The 16,412-nt window shown below is 38.4% G+C and overlaps 1 pseudogene; it reads right to left on the bottom strand.

Annotated features, from left to right (window-relative positions):
- Positions 1–1,070: 1,070 nt before the first annotated feature.
- LOC114091987 (phosphoserine aminotransferase pseudogene) overlaps positions 1,071–16,412 on the bottom strand; it is a 32,647-nt pseudogene continuing 17,305 nt past the window's right edge.

The raw sequence follows: 16,412 nt of genomic DNA, 5'->3' as shown, positions 1-16,412 counted from the left end.
CATAATCGACAGGGAAGGGTATGAGCTCTAGAAGACTGGCTGTATTGTAATCCTGTGTCTATCACTTACCATCTAGATGAAACTGGGTAAATTACTAAAAAAAATTTTTTTAATTTTTTAATTATAGATGGCACAATACCTTTATTTATTTATTTATTTTTATATGGTGCTGAGGATCGAATCCAGTGCCTCAGACATGCTAAGCAAATGCTCTACCACTAAGCTACAACCACAGGCCCAAATTACTCAAAATTTTTTGTTAAAAATAGAAATAAAAATAATACCAATGTTGGGCTAGGGCTGTAGCTCAGTGCTAGAGTGCTTGCCTAGCATGCATGAGGCACTGGGTTCAATCCTCAGCACCACATGAAAATAAAGGCATTCTGTCCATCTACAACTACAAAACAGAATTTAAAAAAATACCAATCTTATGTGACTAGTGCCAGAATTAAATGAGATAGCATATACAGGTAAACCTCTAGAACTGTGCTTAACACATAGTAAACATTCAACCATTTAGCTATTATCATATAAAGTTCTTAGCATATCCTTGATTGAATTCTAAAACTCTGTAAATTCTAATTTCCTTCTTTTCATCCACTCAAAATATTATAACTTGGACAAAGTAATTATTTCTATTAATGGTGGAAGCATAAGCTCAGTTTATGAGAAATTTTGAAAGTAAAGTCTCTAATTCATGCCATGGATCTAAGATATTTCCCAGAAAAAGACTGGAAGCTTATAGAATCACAGGATGCTCCTAAGTTTTCATCATCATGTACTGTGGTTCTTATTTTATTGGTACAAGGATCCTACCTTGCAGTGATTTACATTTGTCTTTTTCCATTTAACGCTAGAACACTTGGTTTCAAGTGCAAACCTCAATCTTTTACTTGAAGGAAGACTATGGATACAGGTGGCCTCATAGCGAGTTGGATCCAAGAAATGAGGTGCTGCTTCTTTCCTCCCTGTTTCAGGTCTCTGCCCTTATCCATCATTGGTTTCATTTTGTCAGCCCAGCGAAAATTTTTTCTAGGGTTGATCCTCTTCTGAATGGTCAAGGTCTTTCTTTATCTTACGACTTGGTGGTTTCTATCAGACCCACCTTTGTTCTGTCCATAGCTCTCATAGGCCAAGGTCTTCTTACTGCAAGTATCTGACATTGTCTTGCGGTTTTTGTTCAGCTGCAGGGCAGAATGGGTCAGGGACAGGCTGAAGTGCTGGGTACTAAATTTCTCCAGGAGCAAAAGACAGTAGTGTCTCCGAGTCTGTAGAGAGATTGAGCTCTGGTTGATTGCAGCAGTAATTTGTTCATGAATACATTGATTTCTTTAAATCACATTTTTTTTGTATATTTACTTTTTAGTTGTAGTTTGAAGCAATACTTTTATTTCACTTATTTATTTTTATGTGGTGCTGAGGATTGAACCCAGTGTCTTGCACAAATGAAGTGAGCACTCTACCGCTGAGTCACCACCCCAGCCCCTCTAAATCGTATTTAAATAAACTGCTTGTTAAATCCTGTTTTAGTGTCTGCTTAAGGGGGAACCAAGCCTAAGGTACAGCTTGATTTCTAACTACTAGACTTTGTTACATCAATATTTGGGTCACAGAGAAATGTTAAAGACTTGAAGATGGACAAACCTTTGAGAATTGATCTCCCTTAACACCCAGAGTTTTGCAACTTGGAACTGCCCTTGGTAACCCCATGCCAGGGACATGCATCTTTCTCCTCTTCTCTCCACTGATACCACTTTCAAAGTCCAGGATTGTTAGTGCTTGTCTTCCTTGGTTCTGCCCAAATCTTTGTTTAAAAAACAAATAAACAAAAACTTTACTTTGTTTTAGTTTCTTTTCTATTTTCAACCTCTATTTCTTTCTCTTCATAACTGTCCATGCAAAAAATGGCAAGCAATTTTTATATATATATATCAGGAATGAAATTCTGCAGTTGCTGTAAAATGTAAAACCATATGTACTGATGAAGAATTATGTCTAAGAGGACATGATGGTTTGAGAGTTTAAGTGGTGTGATGAACAGGAAGTAGAAATAAGACCTGGGTAATCAGGGAAAGCCTCACAGGGGAGGTTTGGATCTCTTGATTTAGTTCAGTCTCCTATTTTACAGATGAGGGAACCATACTCACAAGGTAAAGCTACTGGCCTAGATCCCACAGCTTATAAGTGATGGGCGCCCCCCACCCCCCTGAACCTTCACCCTTCAACTCCTTCTTGCCCTTCCCAGGCTGTTCTTCACCTCTGATCCAGAGGCAGCCTTGCCTCTGCCTTTGTCTTTTGTTAGTCTCAAAATTTGCCCAAATCAGATCACTAGGCCTGGAAAAGGATGAGAACACATAGAAAATTCTCCTTAGCACCTGCCACACTGCACACTGTATTAGTTGTCTAAGAAGGTTTTGCATATGGGTTGAAAATATCATTTGTTTTGTTTTAAATCTTGAAAAAAAAAAGTCTAGTTGTGTGGAATTTTTTCCTCCAGATTTAATCGTGAGTAGCATATTTAGCCTTGTTATCCAGCAAAGCAGAAAACAAAATAGCCATTGTAGGCCCTCTTTGTTTAGACCCAGAGACCAATGAAGTCGCTTACTCCTCCCACTGAGTGGCCTGCAGATATTGGTCTCTGGAGAGCACCAAGTACCCAGCGTGGCAGAATGCTGCTGAGTAAGCCCTTCCCCAGCCCAGACTTGATTCTAAAGGAACAATTCCTCTGACTGTTCTCAAGTTTTGTCATATCAAATATTCTCAACAAGTGCTTCCAATTTCTGTTTTTAAAACAAAAATTAAAAGACCAGCACATTCCTTTTATGTTTGTGCAAATGAAGTGGGAGCAAGAATCTGGGGAAACTCCAGCAAAGGCTTTTAATATGTAACACAACTGATATCCTACCGAAGTCCTGAAATGTGAATGAAAATAAGGTACAGTTGTCCCTCAGTACCCATGGGGTTGGTTCTAGGATCCCTACCACCACCTCCTGTGGATACCAGATACTCTCCATCCCAGACAGTTAGTTCCTTACAAAAAAGTGGCATCGTATCGTATTTGCATATAGCCTAGGCACATGGTGTACTTAAATCATTTCTAGGTTACTTAGAATATCTAATACAATGTAAGGGCTATGTCCCAAATTGCTATATTGCATTGTTAGGGAATAATAACAGGAAAAACATTGCTGCACATGTTCAGTATAGATGCAGGTATTTTTCTAAATATTTTTGACCCATGGTTGGTTGAATCCACAGAAGAAACCACAGATATGGAGGGCCAACTTTATTTACTTTTGTCTCAGGTTTCAAGATCATATTTTGGTACTTTCTACACTTTGAGATCAATATTCTAAGAATGAGTGTGTCTTCATCCATCTCCAGCAAGAGTGACTCAGGCATAATTGGGGGATCCATTAAAATACAACTTTCTCTTCCTACATCATGCTTTATTTTAAAGTGCAGCATTACTAGCTCACTTAATGTTCATTTTAGAACAATGCTATTCACCACAAAGTCATTTAATTAAAAAGCTAATTTCCTGTAATGTAAAATTTCAGGCAGTTCAACATCAGTTGAGCAGTACACTGACAGTAATATTATGTACACTCTACTGCTCTCGTTTTCTGCATTGATTCATGTTTTACTTGGATATAATCAGACGCATCTCATTTACTACAGGGGAAAAAAGAAACATTTCTTGCAAAGATTTTTAGCACCTGGCATGTGTAACTGCTATCAGACATGAATGTATGAGATCCATATATGTTCCCTTAGCCAGCCTCAGGACTTGCCTTGGACCCAACATGTGAAGTCCCCAACTAGCAAATGGGTGCAACCTCTATTGCATCACCCACCCAAGGTCACCCCAATGCCAGGGGCCTTTCTTCTATAAAGGAATCATTGTAGATACAAGTCAGAGCTTCTAAAAAATCACAGGTTCATAGAGAATAAAGAAGAAATGATAGAAAACAGCAGGAGTGAGCTGTGTCCAGCCAGGGGTGAACCTTCTTTCTGGTCATTGTTCCCTTAAAAAGATACAAATAGCAACACATTTTAAAAAGTGCAGGTCAAAGGAAGTTCTAGGAAAGCAATATTATCATTGGTTATTCTTGTCTTAATATGATTTGGTTTCACCAGATTGCTTTCCTTCTTGCAAACTAGCTGCACCAAGAAAATGGAATTTTGTTTGCTGAGAAAGAAAATTAAATAATTGTAAAGTATGGTCAACTTCTGTTAAGCAGAGCATGTATGTGTGTGTGTGTGTGTGTGTGTGTGTGTGTACATGGAACAAGGAACAAGGGCACAGGACACTCTAAAAGAGGTGTACAAGGGAGGTAGAAAAGTGCCCAAAGCAAGCATCATTAATTTCAACACTTGGCCTAAGAAAGAAGGTGCTGACCCTCTGCACTCTCTTCTTCATCTCCTTTTTCTCCCACTGTAGCTTTGAGCCAACATCCACTGCTCCCAGGAACGAGCATTTAAACAAGCATTATTAGTGAGAGAATTCAGCAACATTAGTCATTAAATCGACTTTTCTGGGAATATGTTAAAAACCTAATTGCCGTGGTAATTAATAATCAAAACAATATGACCAATGATTAACAATTAATACTTATAATAATTATTCTCCTCATCATCAAAGCTTCTTTGGGGGTTTATTTGCCAAGTTCTAAACTATGGTACACTGCACTCTCTTTAGTTCAGGTAGTGAAAGCATCCAAGAATACCAGGCAGGGCTTCTGGATACAGGTAGCAGGGTGAGTCCTCTACCTCTGGGGCAGGCCTAGACAGTAAGTAGAGTCTGAGTTCTGGCCTGTGCTCAGCTCTCCTCCAAATTGAACATCTTCCCTCACGGCTGCATAGGCAAGAAGATGAGACATTTTTTCTCATTTGCACATAGGCTCTGGGCTGGCCTGAGACCTGAGCCTAAGACGGGTCTATTGTTGATCCCGGGGCAGATGAATAGAGTCAGGAACAGCATGCACAAGAAGATTCTAAGCCTTTTTTGGAGGATTTCCAAAACCATAATTTGGAAGTGTTATAAGTTGGTGAACAAGCATTTGGGGAATTGTCAAGCAGGAGATGCACAATCAACCATTTAGTGTTAGGACTTTGGCTAAGGGGTTCCTTTCTGGCTGCTGTCAGGCAGTTTTCATTTCCCACCCTCATCTCAGGTGTCTCTCAGGTGCTCCTTGATTTATTCCATCAACACTTTACCTAAGAAAAGATTTTCAGAAATTCAGTTTGATAATATGCTGGCTCCTACGTATATTAAAGGAACTCTTAACTATCCTCTTTATCTCTGTATATCTCTATATTTTCTTATCTTTACAGACCAAAGTAAGATTTGCTCCTTTAATAACTAATCAGATTTGCCTGATTCTTGATTTGACCTGAGAACATCCTTCAGCAAAGCTTGTTAGAAAGTGAGTTAAAGGGTGGCTCATTGGTGGGGAGACTGTAAAGGATCTTCCAGCTGCTGCAGCCAGACAATCAGACTTTGTTTGTACTGAACCACAGCAGTGTCTCATGCTCTTCCTTGCTCTCTATTTAGCACTTCATCTTTATCTAATGTCTAACAAAGTGGAGTCTGTGGCAGGCGGTCTGTGGTAAGCATAGTCAATCAGCCTACCCTCTGGAAGGTGACAGCAATAAGGAGAGTCTAAATATTTATTTCACAAATAATCTGTCTTATAGCTTTCAACATCCAAAGATTTTCAGTTTAAAATATCAAGGCCCTGGTAATTCTCATGGCTTTTGCAATAAGAGGTCACACAAATGAGCTCAAGTGTCACTTACTGCCAAGCTGGTATAAACATATAATGCGTCCTACAAGGATAATTTACAAGGAAGGGCACTTTGCTTAGAGCAGGACTGCCACACGTGATTGTACAGGCTGGGGATACATATCTTGTGATACAGATGGCTGTATGTGAGGGTGTGGTAGGAAGCATGGATCAGGTTGGCTACAAACAGTTCTAGTTTAGTGGTTCAACACAACAGAAGTTCATTTTAGCTCATGCAAAATGTCCAGCTTAGGTTAGGCAGGGGGATCCAGGCTGAGCTATTTCTCTATTCTTTCTTTTCTTTTTTTTAAATTAATTGCTCATGACAATACAATGATCTTGATATATCATACATTTGAGTCAAATGGGGTATAATTTCTCATTTTTCCAAGTGTACAGGTTGCAGAATCTTTTTTTTTTTTTTTTGGTGGTGCTGAGGATTAGAACCCAGGGCATCTTAACAGGTGCTTTTAGGATTACCTCAGCAATATGGAAAAAATATGGTGGGTTGCGAATTGACTCTTAAAGCTTCTGTTTGTCAGTGACACATGTCCATTGTGTTTCCATTTCATTAGCCAAAGCAGGTCATATGCCCGCACCTAAAGACAATAGAGACAAAGAAGTCCAATTTTACCAAATATCCAGAAGGAGAAGAGAAGGGGAATATTTGGAACAACCTTAATGACTACCACTCAGGGGTACATTTGTAAGGACCCCAGTGCCACCATTGTGTAGGATAGTAACTCTCAAGTGAGACCAGGAAATAAGACTTCCACATTCATAAGTCTGATAACCACCCTCACAACTTAGGTGTCTATTTCCAGAAGTCTTGTGGACAATCATCTAGAGAGAAAAGCAGTAAGTCCTGACTCTTCCAAACAGATTCATTGTATTTTCATTTCTAAAATAAAGTATTCCCTAAAACACATAATCCATTACTGAGAAAGAGCATAAAATGGGATTTTTTTTTAAATTTTATATATATATATATATATATATATATATATATATATATATATATATTAGTTATCAGCGGACACAACATCTTTATTTGTATATGGTGCTGAGGATCAAACCCAGGCCGCACGCATGCCAGGCGAGCACACTACCGCTTGAGCCACATCCCCAGCCCATAAAATGGGATGTTGATTCTCAGAGGCCTCAGAAGAAAAACCTAGAGGTAGTGGATACTAATTATCTAGAGAGCCTTCCTTCTCAATACTGTTGCTTCCTTCCACCTTTGGGTCAGATGTTAAAAGTGATGGGAAGCTGGCAGCCATTCTGCTTAACATGCCCCTTTTCCTAAGACACAGTAGACTGGATCAGAATGGAAATCCAACCAAAGCTGGGCCAGAGTCTTTTCTCTAGGAATCTGGAGTTTGAATTAGTAGAAATGCCAGAAAAAAAAGGAGTTTGGACAAATTGTTTTGGGTTGTCTAATGGATGCAAATGTACCTGAGATTGTTAGAACTCATTAACTTCCATATGTTCTTCTATGATTCCCACTTTTCCTTGCAGATAGTTTGGGAACATATGTCTCAGTTCCAACTAACGGGAAATAGAAGTGATACAAGCCACTTTTTGGCTTGGTTGTTGGAAATGTTCCTTAGCTCTTTCCCTTATTTACCCACCATGGTGACCTTGGAGGTGACACATACTAGACAGCATAGTTATAGCATAGAGAAGAGCTTCCCATCCTATAAAAAAAATTGTGACATGAGTGAGAAAAAATTCTTCATGTTTTAATTTTTTTCTTACTTCAGCATATCCTAAACTATTCTAATATAAAACAAACCCAGAAGTTGTTGTGTTCTAGCAAGAAGCAATAAAAGATGATATTTTGCAGAGAGAGAAAAAAATGATATATGAGCACAGAGAGGAACAGAGTTGAGAAATCCCTGGGCCCTTCTAGTGCCTGCTTCCCTTCTAAGGGCAAACCACATTTTTTGTCCTTGCATCTGATAATTCCCTTATATCCTTATTATAGTAAGTTTCCTGTTTTTAATGAGCTTATGTCAAAGTTTCTGTCCTTTGCTACCAAAAAGAAAAAGAAAGAAAGAAAGAAAAAAGAAAAGCTTTAGCTAATAACCCTCAGACTTCAATGCTTCAGTGTATGCTTTACTAATTATACCATAAAGACAACCAACAAGCTAATATGTCTGGTTCTGACTTCTAGTTCCTTCACCCCTTGTGTTTTGTTCAGGGGTGCTAAGAACTATAGCAAAATCTCATTCAGATGTGATTCCTTAGGACAGCCAACTCTCAAGACACAATTACAAAATTATAGGTTCTGTTTATCCCAACTTTAAGTATAGGTGGATAATCTTTCCAGTTTATTGGTTACAAATGACCAGCTGACAAGTTACTCAACTTTTGCAATTGTAGTAAAATTCTAGAGCTATCAAGAAAGAGTCACTTGTTCAAAAAGAATGGCTAAGGAATTGATTGGCTCTTCAGAACCTGTGCCAACTTCCTTTCTGCAGGTGGGCTAAATAGTGGATACCTCTCATAGAAGGCAAGCCATCATCTTAGGAAGAAAAACTCTCCGCTGTGAATAAGCTGAATGCAGTCACAGAAACTGCAGACAAAAGAGCTTTTGATGACAGATATTGCTGATGCCTGCAGCCTTCAAAGGCATTCCAGGAAAGGTGAAGGAATAATTATGACTAACATAACTCATATTTTTTCCAGGATATTACTCACTGAACCAATGGATCACTTGAGAAATAGATCAGTGAATCAGCTTATATGCAATTTGGCAAATAGATTCCAGGTCCTGGAGTTGTTTATATTGACCTGAGTAAACCCCCAGGGATACTTTCTGGGGGGAGAAGTAAAGACAGGATGGCTTTGGGAGTAAAAGAGTTTACTCCTCAGTTTTCCCATCAATTGTTCTGCCCAAATATGAATGAAATGATCAAAGCTGATTAATGAAGAAAAACTTGAGCACATCCTTCAAAAAGATAAGGACCTCGATAAAGGAAAAAGTCAGAAATATCACCAGGAAATAAGGTGAGTCCAATAGGTCACCAACCAACTAAAATAAAATGAACTTATATATATATATATATATATATATATATATATATATATATATATATATATTACAACACTCAAAGGTGGTTAAAATAATAATGGTTACAAATAAAAAGGAGGTTGGTCTGCATGGCTCAAAACCTTTTATTCAAAATTCCATGATGAAACAACTATATGAACTGGTAAGAAGACTCAAGGACAGGACGGAATATGGCCCCTGACTAAATTTACCTTCTGATAATGGCACCAACATTTATTATTTTATGTTTTACTACAATAGGAAGAGTTTATTAAAAAATAGGTACAGTTTAAAGAAGAATAAAAACCCATACCCAGTACTTACCACCCAGTCTAATTTAGGAATAAAATATTAATAGTATCCCATTAGAAGCTCCCTGCATCTACCCAACTGCATTCTCTTTTGTTTGCTCCCTCTCCCTAACCCCTGTGACTGCCCAGAGGTTAACATTAATTCAGAATTTTGTGTTAATCATTCCCTACCTCCTTTATGGTTTAATCACCTAAGTTAATATAACTAAACAATATATTGTTTAATTTTGAAAATTTAGTAATTTCCCAAAGAAAGATCAAAATTACACTTTTTTTTTTTTATTGTTGGCTGTTCAAAACATTACATAGTTCTTGATATATCATATTTTACAATTTGATTCAAGTGGGTTATGAGCTCCCATTTTTACCCCATATACAGATTGCAGAATCACAAAATTACACTGTTAATTGAAACCTCAGGAATTGTTTGAACACAACACAACCTCTTGCATCTGCTTCTCTGAGACTCTACAAGAGCCTGTTTGGGAGAATCCAGTGGGTGAGGTCATAAGCTCGTCCTAGGAAACACAGGGCTCTGCCTCTGCTCTCAGGTCACCTGACAATGTTGCCAGGTAACTCTAGTGTTGGAATCAAGCATAGATATAGTCAGAGGGTAGGCAGATGCTCTTTGTTTTCTAACCTCACATAGACTTACACAGAAAATTGATTGAGATGAAACGATTATCCTCTCTGATCCGATCATTAGGACATGGAATAAAGAACAGGAATTTTATCAGCAGATGGTCACGAGACAGATTAAAATCTGGACAGGCTCATTCAAGCATTCTGTCCTCAGGTTGGAAAATAAGGTAAAATACCAGTGAAAACTTGTTATGACAGCCACCAGTGTGTCCATCTTTGGAGTCTCCTGCTCCCCTCTTAGTTGCCCTCCTATATCTGTTGATAGCTGGAATTGCCCTTTATCATCCTCAGGGGTATTCCTTTTGCCTCTCTCTCTTAATGGACCACCTGTTTCTTATATCCAGGATAAGACTCCATAATTTGTGGTGCTCAGTGCAAACCAAAAATTCAGGGTCCCTTGTTTAAAAAGTTAAGAATTTGAAAAGTCAAGTATGGGAACTTTCTATGTGCAGGATCCTGTGTGACTGTGAGGGTTGATGTTCACAAAGTCAGTCCTGCTTCTCCCATGTTGTCTCCTACTTTGTTTCCTGTCCGAATGGGATACAATCTTTGGAAATTTGAGGGGGGGGGGGAAAGGTGCATGGAAAAATAAGTTTCTTGAGACTCAAATGTCTGAAAATGTCTTTGTTCTATCTTCAAACTTGATAGAAAACTACTTTATTGTATGAGATGGTGCTGTGAAGGTTGCAATTCAGAATTAAAATTATAGTAGAATTGTACAATACAGCAGCCCAGCATGACTGATGGTTGGGTATGAAGTTATAGGCTGGAAATAAATTTCCTTTAGAACTTTGAAGGTATTCTGTCTTCTTGTTTATTGTATACTGTAGGCATTCTGAAGTTATGTGGATTTAAAATTTTTGTATGTGATCTATTTATGACTTTCCACAAGCTTATATAAGTTGCTTAACCCTAAAGTTATAAAAAAATTACAATATGCCTTTGTGAGGGTCTGTTTTCATCCATTATGCTTACGACCTTAGGGGCCTTTTTGATCTGGGAATTCATGTTCTTCAGTTCTGAGAATTTTCTTGAATTATTTCATTGATAATTTCCTCTATTCCATTTACATTGTTACAGAATGTTTTTAATTTCTAAGAGTTCTCTCTCTCTCTCTCTCTCTCTCTCTCTCTCTCTCTCTCTATATATATATATATATATATGATTCATTTTTATAACATCCCATTCTTAGTTTATATGTAATATTGGCTATTATCTGAGAATATAGGAAATCTCTTTTTTTTTTTTTTCACCCTTCATAAACTCTGTTGTTCTATGTTGCTTTTTTCTTGTATTTATTTGGGTATCTTTTTTGTTGAAGGCTGTCCTTAGATATTTGGTAATTTTTCTGATCTTGATTAATAGTGGGGAAGCAAAATACTGATTAAAAGCACTGACAAATGGGCTCAGATATGCTATTTCTTGGGAGGGGGACCCCTTAAGTTAGTATCTTTTTTATTTTTATTTTTTAAAATATTTTTTTAGTTGTAGATGGACACAATATCTTTATTTATTTATTTATTTATTTTTATGTGGTGCTAAGATTGAACCCAGTGCCTCATGCATATGAGGCAAGTGCTCTCCCACAACTCCAGCCCCTTAAGTTAGTATCTTTACATTTTCTTCTTGTTCTGAATGTTCTGTCTGGTACATAACAACATGACAGAAACAAGTGAGGAAGAAGGCTGGGGAGTTAGAATAGATAATCTTGCTCTCCCCTTCAATAGGAAGCCTTGCCTTCAGTTGTACCCACCGACACATAAACTCCAGACTTCTGTTAGATAGGAGAGGGACAGACTCCTGGTGCCATGGAGGGAATAAGCCACTACACATCCGATTGTGCTGCTTAGGTAGGCTTTTCTTCTTTATGTAAGACCTCTCCTTTACCCTTGTCCCTGGTGTACCTGATACTGCCAATTTATGAGCTTTTGAAGGATTATATGACTTAAAGCCAGCTCCACATTCAGTCTTTTGGTGTATCCATCAGCATTCCAGCTTCCAAATGTTTGTTACATTTATTATATCTCCTATTTTTCCTGTATTTGTGTGTTTATGTATCCTGTACAAATTCTTCTAATATAGTTTTAGGATGTTTCAGGAGGAAATAAAAATGGATACAGACCTTCAATCCATCACCTTTACTCAGAACCCCACTGGTTTTCTCTAACAGTCTTTTAAGGACTCATTATACCTCTTTATACTTACTCAAATGTATCCATGCTGAGGTCAGTACGTTGCCCTGGCAATGACACCTATCTAGGCATGGCTTCTGCTAGTAAGGCTTGATGTGGGAAGCATCTGTGAGATTGTCTTTTTGGAACTCCCTCCTCTTCTCCAGCAAGGCCCCTCCCAGCATGGTTACCTCATGGATGACATGTTCTTATTTGATCACACATCTTGGCAAAAGTTGATTGGCTTGCCTCTCTTCTCTAGATTCCTAGATTTTGGCCAGAGAGATCATTAAGGGAGTCCCTCACTGATGGTAAATAGTAAGACATAAATTCCTCTACTTTGCCACTCAAATTTTACAATTAGGTCATTTGTCTGCATCACCTTTTTCCAAGATGTGTTATCTTTTAGAGAGTTCTTTAGGACCCTTCTTCTCACATGAGAATAGATACCCTAATTTCACCAGTTCATGAGACACATCTAAAATTCCAGCCTCTGAGTTTAAAGGTAGGACATCCCTTCCACTGCATCCATTTTCTAACCTCCATATACTCCTTCCAAAAATACTTAACAAAAACAATTTTTGTTTTGCCCTAAACCCCTTCTAGAAACCCAGTATGTGCCAAGGCTAAGGAAACAGAAAGGAATTTTTGACAATGTACCTTTAGGGTTCTCACAAGGCTATATACCAAACAGAGGTTAATCTGGTACTGTGAAAAGTCACACTGCTTTGCTTTTCACCCTTACAACCCAAAGCCCTTCCTCAAATTCCTTACCTCTAGTATGGAACAGGATTCACCCAAGAGGGGAAATTCCAGAAGAAGCGAAATTGTGGGGAGAGGCAAGTGAGAGTACAGAACGCTGAGCTTCTGTAACGCCCCTGATTCAGGAGCTAGTACCCACCCTTTTTAAAGGGGAGGGGTTTTAAAGTATTTTAATATTAAAATTCACACGCGTCACCAGTAAGTTAAAGGTTTCCCTCAGGGCACTAACTCTGAGCACGGTATAAAAGGTATTCACTGTGGATCCAAAGAGTTTTGAGGTCCATATTCAAATGCCGTGACTTTGGGCAAGTTAGTTGATCATTTTTGCCTCCGTTTCTTCCTATGTGAAATAGGGATCAAAGACACAAAAATGGGGAAAAAAAAGAGAGAGAGACACAGTTTAAAAGGTGCCTGGGTGCTAGCGGACGTCCTTACCCAGATAGGACAGAATTCCTATCTGGATGCCAGTCCTCCTAGGGGATGGGGAGGATAGGAGAAAGGCAGCAGGGTGAGCGGAAGGAAGAACCCCACCTTTTAGGAAAACTACGGATTGATAGCTTCTGTATTTCTAACTCACGAGTCCAGATTTTCTCTAGAACCTGGATTATTTTTCCCCCTCCTCCACGAAAAGCATCCCACCACTCCTAGCCAAAGGGTGTCTAGAGCTGGACAGAGATAGAAAAGTAGTTGAGAATCCCCATATTTGTCAGGCACGATGGAGGGAAGTTTAACATGAATTTTGTTTTTAACCATGAAATACCTGATCCCAATACATTTGAAATATAATCTACACAAAATACCAATATTAACTTGGCAACTTTTTTTTTAAAGTCACTCATTCCTGTGACACCTGCTCTGAATTGTCTGTGGGCTTGGAGCTGTGGACAGTGACCCACCACTTCCCAGCGCGCAGGAATTCATACTCAAGGACATTACACCAGGGCGAAACTGCGCATGCGCAGGCAGATTCACAATTTACAAGGCTTAAAAGAGGGTAGGTTTGGAAGCGGACTTTGGTGAGAATCCAGGGCCACACTGGGCTGTGGGGAAAGAGGGACCTCTCCCGTTCCCTGATATATAGTGGTGGTGGAGCAGGTAGTTATCATTCCTCCGTGTGACCCCCATCCCCAGATCTAAAGGGAGAAGGTAGACCAGCTATGAATTCTGAAAGCCGTTCAGAGTATCAAAGACCTGAAACAGATACTAAGGGCTACTCGTATTAAAAAATAATAGTCGCATCCTTAAATCCTTTTCTCTTGGGAAGAAGGGACATACAAAGTGTAACATTAAACACTAAGATTAACAATCACACTTGGTGCTTGGAATTAACATGCCTTCCGTTACTTTACCCTCCTACCCACAGAACTGGATGTGTTTGCTTCCCCAGTTATAAAAGAAGAAACTGGCTCTGAGGGGTTGCTCAAGGTTACAGTTAATAAATGACAGAATGAAGGCCTGAACTAGGCATGACCCCAAGCCAGGGTCCTTTGTTGTTGCCGTGTTCCCTTCTCAGAGGAGAGGCAGGTATGTCTTCAGCACCCTATGCAAAGAGAAGTAACCCCTCTCTATATAAAGATGCCATCTGCCCCAATACTTGGGAAAACTGTGACTTCCACTTCTTTTCTAAACACAATGATGTCTTGGCTCTGTGTTTTTTACACATGCCATCTTATGAAATGGCTTACTGGATTTATCGTTGCAATCTATGGAGCTAGTTTTCTTTTCTTTTTTTTTTTTTTTTAATCTAACTGTATCTAAGATAATGGGCCTAACTAGCCCATGTTGAGACCAAGTGATCCAACCATGTATTATGACAAATGGTACACACACCCTTTCAATAAATGCAGACTTTTAAATCACCTTGGTCATTTAACCATTAATTATCCAACCACTCTACAGGTCTTTAATAAGCATCTCTGCCTTTCCATGCACAACTCTGTTTTCTCCTCTGCCAGGTACTTCCGCCCCCCCCCCCCGCCCCCCCAATATCATTCAGATACAGTCACTCCTTTACTTAAAAACCTTCAGTGGTTTCCCACCATCTACAGGATGAAGGCAGGACTTGTCACACAGAGCTCCTGCTTGTCCTTGAAGTCCTTAAATTTGAAATAGAGGTAAAATAAAACCCCAAAGTTGAGCCATGTGTTTTGATATAGTTGTAAGAGCACAGCTTCTTGTTTTCAGGAACCCCAAATTATATGGAGATTAATCAGAGTATAAAGTGTAAATAATAAATGCTTCACCTCTTAGCCCACATTTGACCACGGAGGATTGGGTACTCAGAGGAACTTGGATACTAAGAGGAACTTGGATGGGGGGTAATTAACTAGGAATAGAAAAGCAGGATGAAAGGAAAAGGAAAATGTAAATGTTCTAAATCTAAAGGCCAATGTCACTGCTAGGTTTCATGTGTTGGAGTTGACTCTGGATTTCCTTGTAGCCGGGGCAAAAAAGGGAAACAGGGTCTCTCTGTATTTTGTTAATAGAAAATCTACCAATTTTCAAACAGTTCTGTGGTGCTCTTTTGTCTTTCTCTTCATTGATTTTCTAATTATAAAACTACTGCATATTTTTTGTTAAAATTCAAATTACAGAAACATCTGTAGAGTAAAATGTATAGGTCCCCCTTACCTATACCTCTATTTCCCTTCTCTAGAGAACGGCAACCCTAAGACTAACCATTTATTTCTAGGTTATTTTTTTCTATGCAATGAGAAGTACTTACATTGATTTGTTTGCTTTAAAAATGTGTCAAACTATGTCATTTTCACTTTACACTGTATCAAAGACATCCTATATATTTGTAAATATCAATTTCATTTAATTCCCACTACAATATACTATTATTAATAGCATAATATGTTTAACCATTTCCCTATTCAAGTTGTTTCTGATTTTAGTCATAAATAATGAGCATGCTTGTACATACACTTTTGAGCAAATATGTGATATTTCTATAATAGAGTTTCTAGAAGTGAGACTACATGAGTGCATGGTTTATATGTTTAAAATGTTGATGAATTGTCTTCAAAAAGGTTGTACTTAATACTCTAACCATTGATGTCTGAGCATTTCCTTATTCTCTTGCCAACATTAGATATTATTGATTTTTTTCATTTTCTGGCACGAATTTTTAAATGGAATTTCTACTGGCAAGGTCAACATATTTTCATCAAGAAAGGAGACCAATGAGACAGGATGGCTCTTAAGATGATGGTTTTCAGACTGTGCTCTGTGAAGCCCCAGGAATTCTTAGGGATGGATATAAGGGAGCACAAAGGGACAAGACCCCCACCGTCTTAACCAGGGCAACAGAAATTTTTAAAATCTGTTTTATCTTTTTTTTTTTTTTTTTAGTTATAGGTGGACACAATATCTTTATGTTATTTTTATGAAGTGCTTGAGGTCAAACCCAGGGCCTGAGCATAATAGGTGAGCGCTCTACCTCTGAGCCACAACCCCAGCCCTGTTTTATCTTTAATTAGATAAGATTCTCTTGTTAAAAACAACTTTGGAAATCACTGGTCTGGGACCTTGTTTCTTACTGAACCATTAGCAGCTTGAATAGGAACTGAAAATATATTCCTTCAAGGCAAAGAGAGTTTATCTCCAGCTATAGCTAAAATATACATTGAATGTAGTTTGCACACACACACACACACACACACCTGTGAGAACTAAT

Source organism: Marmota flaviventris, chromosome 14 (genome assembly GCF_047511675.1).
Source record: "Marmota flaviventris isolate mMarFla1 chromosome 14, mMarFla1.hap1, whole genome shotgun sequence".
In the NCBI taxonomy this organism is placed as follows: domain Eukaryota; kingdom Metazoa; phylum Chordata; class Mammalia; order Rodentia; family Sciuridae; genus Marmota; species Marmota flaviventris.
The sequence above is the reverse complement of the archived record's forward strand: the minus strand, read 5'-3'. Positions and strand labels throughout refer to the sequence as shown.